This window comes from Anomaloglossus baeobatrachus, chromosome 11 (genome assembly GCF_048569485.1).
Source record: "Anomaloglossus baeobatrachus isolate aAnoBae1 chromosome 11, aAnoBae1.hap1, whole genome shotgun sequence".
NCBI lineage: Eukaryota > Metazoa > Chordata > Amphibia > Anura > Aromobatidae > Anomaloglossus > Anomaloglossus baeobatrachus.
The window spans coordinates 70,990,774-70,996,734 of NC_134363.1; positions in this window are offsets into that span (position 1 = coordinate 70,990,774).

Sequence of the window (5,961 nt, forward strand, 5' to 3'; positions counted from 1 at the left end):
TGCCTACATCAGCCAATTAAAGTCCTAGGTACACTCTGCACCACACCCACCAAACACACCAGTGGACGGCCTGAGTGGAATAGGGTCGCCCACTTGGGGGGGTTGGTTGAGGACTTCAGGAGTGTCAGTCAGTTGAAGTTGGGAGTTGACTTTGGAGAGTGAAGGAGAGAGGAGGTCAGGAGCCGGGCTCCTGGGAAGCAACTAGGTGGCAGACGGTGGTCTGGGCCTAGTAGGAGCTGGACCCCCGGTCGCAGGGGATCATAACAAGGGGCACGGAACTGTCTAGGAGGACAGCCGGCAGCCTTGTACCATCACCGGACTGGGACCAGGGCACGACGAGGTACGTGGACCCTAGGTCAGGGAGTAGCTTCAGGCAACCTGACAATTGACCCGACGAGAACGGAGCCTTCAAGATCCGCTCTCCACCTGCTCCAAAATCGGGGTACTAGCACAACGAGGGGGATAGGACTTTCCACAAAAACAGTCCAGAAAATCCCAAGCGTGAACCCTGAGAGCAAGCTCCCACAGTTAGTCACACTGGGGAGCGGGACTCGACTAGTTTTAAGCTACCGGGGCCAAACAAGAAGTGAACTAAGTGCCAGGAGGACGGTCACAGATCACCAGACAACACCATCGGGGACGGGACCCAAACTAGCTCCCCTCAGCGGCAGCGGTGTCCAGAACTTTGGTTTATCCAGTTGTCAGTGTCAGCTGTGTGGACTGTGTGAGTACGAAAGTGTCCCTCTTGGCTTCACGGCACTCCCCAACCACCATAACCGAGTCCCGGGGCATCCCCCCTACCCGTGGTGGGTTCTAACGCCTGGCTGCCCCATTCCATCTCCCCGGGTACTCCCAGCTGCAGCGGCGATAACCTAATTACCACATACCACGGGTGGCGTCACGAACGCTAAATATAATCCCAGTGTAAATACCCCCCTTCATTTTAGTGTCCGTACGACCCCCGGGTCCGGACGCCCCTTGAGCCACCGCGGATCCAGATCTGAGCAGCCCGGCTGCTGACACGGGGGGCGCACATATGCATTTAGTGTTCTAAATCCTATAAAGACATATGAGTTGCCCTCCCTCATTATGTAGTAATGTCCCCCATCCTGTTATAATGTACCCCATCCTGAGCTCCTTCCTGGTAAATATGTCCCCCATCTTGGGCTTCTTCCTAGTAAATATGTCCCACATCCTGGTGTATATGTCCCCCATCCTGGTATAATGTCCCTCTTCCAGATATATATGTTTACCATCCTATTATATATGTTCCCCATCCTGGTATACCTCCTATCTTGTAATGTCCCGCATCCTAGTAAATATGTCACCCATCATGGTATATACTGTCCCCATCTTGGGCCTCTCCTTGTATATAACGTCCCCTTTCTGGTATATATGTTTCTTTACTGGAACACTCATGGTATATACTGTCCCCTTCTGGGTATCTATTGTCCCCTTCCTGGTATATATGTTCTGCCCTGTCCCCCTCCTGGTATATACAGTTAGGTCCAGAAATATTTGGACAGTGACACAATTTTCGCGAGTTGGGCTCTGCATGCCACCACATTGGATTTGAAATGAATCCTCTACAACAGAATTCAAGTGCAGATTGTAACATTTAATTTGAAGGTTTGAACAAAAATATCTGATAGAAATTGTAGGAATTGTACACATTTCTTTACAAACACTCCACATTTTAGGAGGTCAAAAGTAATTGGACAAATAAACCAAACCCAAACAAAATATTTTTATTTTCAATATTTTGTTGCGAATCCTTTGGAGGCAATCACTGCCTTAAGTCTGGAACCCATGGACATCACCAAACGCTGGGTTTCCTCCTTCTTAATGCTTTGCCAGGCCTTTACAGCCGCAGCCTTCAGGTCTTGCTTGTTTGTGGGTCTTTCCGTCTTAAGTCTGGATTTGAGCAAGTGAAATGCATGCTCAATTGGGTTAAGATCTGGTGATTGACTTGGCCATTGCAGAATGTTCCACTTTTTTGCACTCATGAACTCCTGGGTAGCTTTGGCTGTATGCTTGGGGTCATTGTCCATCTGTACTATGAAGCGCCGTCCGATCAACTTTGCGGCATTTGGCTGAATCTGGGCTGAAAGTATATCCCGGTACACTTCAGAATTCATCCGGCTACTCTTGTCTGCTGTTATGTCATCAATAAACACAAGTGACCCAGCGCCATTGAAAGCCATGCATGCCCATGCCATCACGTTGCCTCCACCATGTTTTACAGAGGATGTGGTGTGCCTTGGATCATGTGCCGTTCCCTTTCTTCTCCAAACTTTTTTCTTCCCATCATTCTGGTACAGGTTGATCTTTGTCTCATCTGTCCATAGAATACTTTTCCAGAACTGAGCTGGCTTCATGAAGTGTTTTTCAGCAAATTTAACTCTGGCCTGTCTATTTTTGGAATTGATGAATGGTTTGCATCTAGATGTGAACTCTTGGTATTTACTTTCATGGAGTCTTCTCTTTACTGATGACTTAGAGACAGATACACCTACTTCACTGAGAGTGTTCTGGACTTCAGTTGATGTTGTGAACGGGTTCTTCTTCACCAAAGAAAGCATGCGGCGATCATCCACCACTGTTGTCATCCGTGGACGCCCAGGCCTTTTTGAGTTCCCAAGCTCACCAGTCAATTGCTTTTTTCTCAGAATGTACCCGACTGTTGATTTTGCTACTCCAAGCATGTCTGCTATCTCTCTGATGGATTTTTTCTTTTTTTTCAGCCTCAGGATGTTCTGCTTCACCTCAATTGAGAGTTCCTTAGACCGCATGTTGTCTGGTCACAGCAACAGCTTCCAAATGCAAAACCACACACCTGTAATCAACCCCAGACCTTTTAACTACTTCATTGATTACAGGTTAACGAGGGAGACGCCTTCAGAGTTAATTGCAGCCCTTAGAGTCCCTTGTCCAATTACTTTTGGTCCCTTGAAAAAGAGGAGGCTATGCATTACAGAGCTATGATTCCTAAACCCTTTCTCCGATTTGGATGTGAAAGCTCTCATATTGCAGCTGGGAGTGTGCACTTTCAGCCCATATTATATATATAATTGTATTTCTGAACATGTTTTTGTAAACAGCTAAAATAACAAAACTTGTGTCACTGTCCAAATATTTCTGGCCCTGACTGTATGTTCCTCTCCTGGCCCCCTTCTGGTATACACTCTCCCCTTCCTGGTATATACTGTCACCCTTCTGGTATATACTGTCCCCCTCCTGTTATATATTGTTGCTTTCCTGGTATATATTTGCCCCCTCCTGCTATATATATTCCTCTCCTGATCCCCTCCTGGTATATACTGTCCCCCTCCTGCCATATATATATATATTCCTCTACTGATCCCCTCCTGGTATATACTGTCCCCTTCTTGGTATATACTGTACTTACCACCTTCCCAACTACCACACCGCGTGGCATCCTCCTTTATAGCTGGCCTGCAGTGGCCGGAAGCTTTTATCAGTTATGAACTCTGCCAGCTTCTGTTTGCGGTTCTCTGCACTGCGGTACATTTCAGCTGGATGTGCAGCCTCGGACACACATCCAGCTGAAGCAGGGACTGGGGCCGGCGGGCCCCCTACAACCACTTTCCGGGTCATTCGGCCCCTGTCAATAAATGATCGCAAAAGATGAGTAAATCAATTTGCAGAGGATTGAATTTGAGTTTAATTTCCTAGAATTCACGGTTTCACACAAATTTGAACATTTTGAGATTCAATTCATGGTTTGCAAAAAAAGAAAAATTTGCCCAGCAACATTTCTCACTCAGTTGGAAGTGGCTTAATGTCATTTTGCAATTCTGTTGAGACCTCACCATAATGGCCTGCAACTATGACATCTTATGGATTATTACACCTTGTCAAAGGGGGTAAGTACCTGGCCATCAATAAATAACCGGGTCCCAGTGAAGTAATTTTCCATTTTCAGCACACTGGGTAAGTCTCTCTCTCCTGTAGAGTGTAAGCTCTAATGGTCAATGGGATCCTCTCTCTCCGGTAGAGTATAAGCTTTAATGGTCAGGGGGGTTCCCTATCTTCTCTCCCCCATGTGTAATTTATGAGTAATTACAAGCTTTCCAGTATTGAAATTCATTCAAATTTATTCACCGCAAATCAAATTTTGGGGGAAAATTCTGTTAAGATGGCAAATTCAAATTTCAAAATATTTGCTCATCTCTTGTTATCAGCTTTCTTGTGAATTTACTGTACTTTGAATAGAAATTAAATGACTATGAGCAATAACATGGTGGGCACAAAAAAGGGACAACAAAACAATAAATATACAACATTGGCACTGACTTTCACTTGTTATAATTAGCTAATGCCTAAAGGTGCTATCATAAAAATGACCATTTATCACCTATTAAAAGAATAGGTGATAAATATATGCTTGTCTGGATCTGACTGCTGAGACCCCTTTGATCAAGAGGTTAAGGATCCAGTGCCCTATGTATTTATATGGGTCTATGAGAACAATAGTGCACATGTGTGACCCTATGCTATCCCTAACCTTAGAGTTAAGGGGGCTTTACACGCTGCGACATCGCTAATGCGGAGTCGTTGGGGTCACGGAATTTGTGACGCACATCCGGCCGCATTAGCGATGTTGCTGCGTGTGACACCGATGAGCGATTTTGCATCGTTGCAAAAACGTGCAAAATCGCTCATCGGTGACATGGGGGTCCATTCTCGATTATCGTTACTGCAGCAGTAACGATGTAGTTCGTCGCTCCTGCAGCAGCACACATCGCTATGTGTGACGCCGCAGGAACGAGGAAGCTCCCCTTACCTGCCTCCCGGCCGCAATGCGGAAGGAAGGAGGTGGGCGGTATGTTATGTCCCGCTCAGCTCCGCCCCTCCGCTGCTATTGGGCGGCCGCTCAGTGACGTCGCTGTGACGCCGCATGGACCGCCCCCTTAGAAAGGAGGCGGTTCGCCGGTCACAGCGACATCGCCGGGCAGGTAAATATGTGTGACGGGTCTGCGCGATGTTGTGCGGCACGGGCAGCGATTTGCCCGTGTCGCGCAACAGATGGGGGCGGGTACCCACACTAGCGATATCGGGACTGATATTGCAGTGTGTAAAGTAGCCTTTACCCTAAATGGTAAAGATGCCTGAATCCCATAACAGGCTATTCTCCTGACCATATTCAATCTGTTACCCCATCCCCAGGGAGAGAATGGGCTGAAATGTTATGGTAACACAGATTAAGACAGAGTGAAACCAAAAATCAGACGCGCTACAAACTCACAGGAAAAAACAGTAAGAGACTAAGGAGAAAAGCAAGAGCAGGAAGATAGCAACAAAAAGACAAAAAAGGTCAACACAAGCACTCACAGCAACAATGTACAACAACTACCAGTAAGTCTGGATCACAACACCTCACCAAACCAGTATAGGTAAACTATAGCTGACATTAATAAAATAGTCAAGCCAGCATTATACAGGAGGGGAGTGAAAATGATTGGCTTCCCCAGAGCATGTGATCAAAGCGACTAACAAGCAGCCCAGCAAAGATTAACGCTTGCCTGCCGAAGCCTAAGCCTGTGGATTGACGCCCACGTCTCTATGCCCTGATCACAGACCTCAGAGAAGTTATCATAGTGCCAGAATCTGTAGTTTCCACAGATCCTGATGCCACAATGGCAGCTGGCGATGTCAGCAAAAACCTCCTTGTATAAATGCCTCTCCCTCTAAGAGGGGCCTCTGGAACATCATGACCCGGTTTCTCTGGCTAGAGATGGTGAAAAGTACTGACCAGGTGCATAGCATGGAAATCAGATACTGGTACCCTAGTCCTTTTCTCATAACCCTTCCAATGAAACAAATACTGCATCAAATGGCAGACAAAATGAGAATCAATCATTTTTGACACATGAAACTCTAGTAATGACCCATCAACTAGAACCGGAGGCACAGGTCAGGGGGGTCCTAGAAGCCACA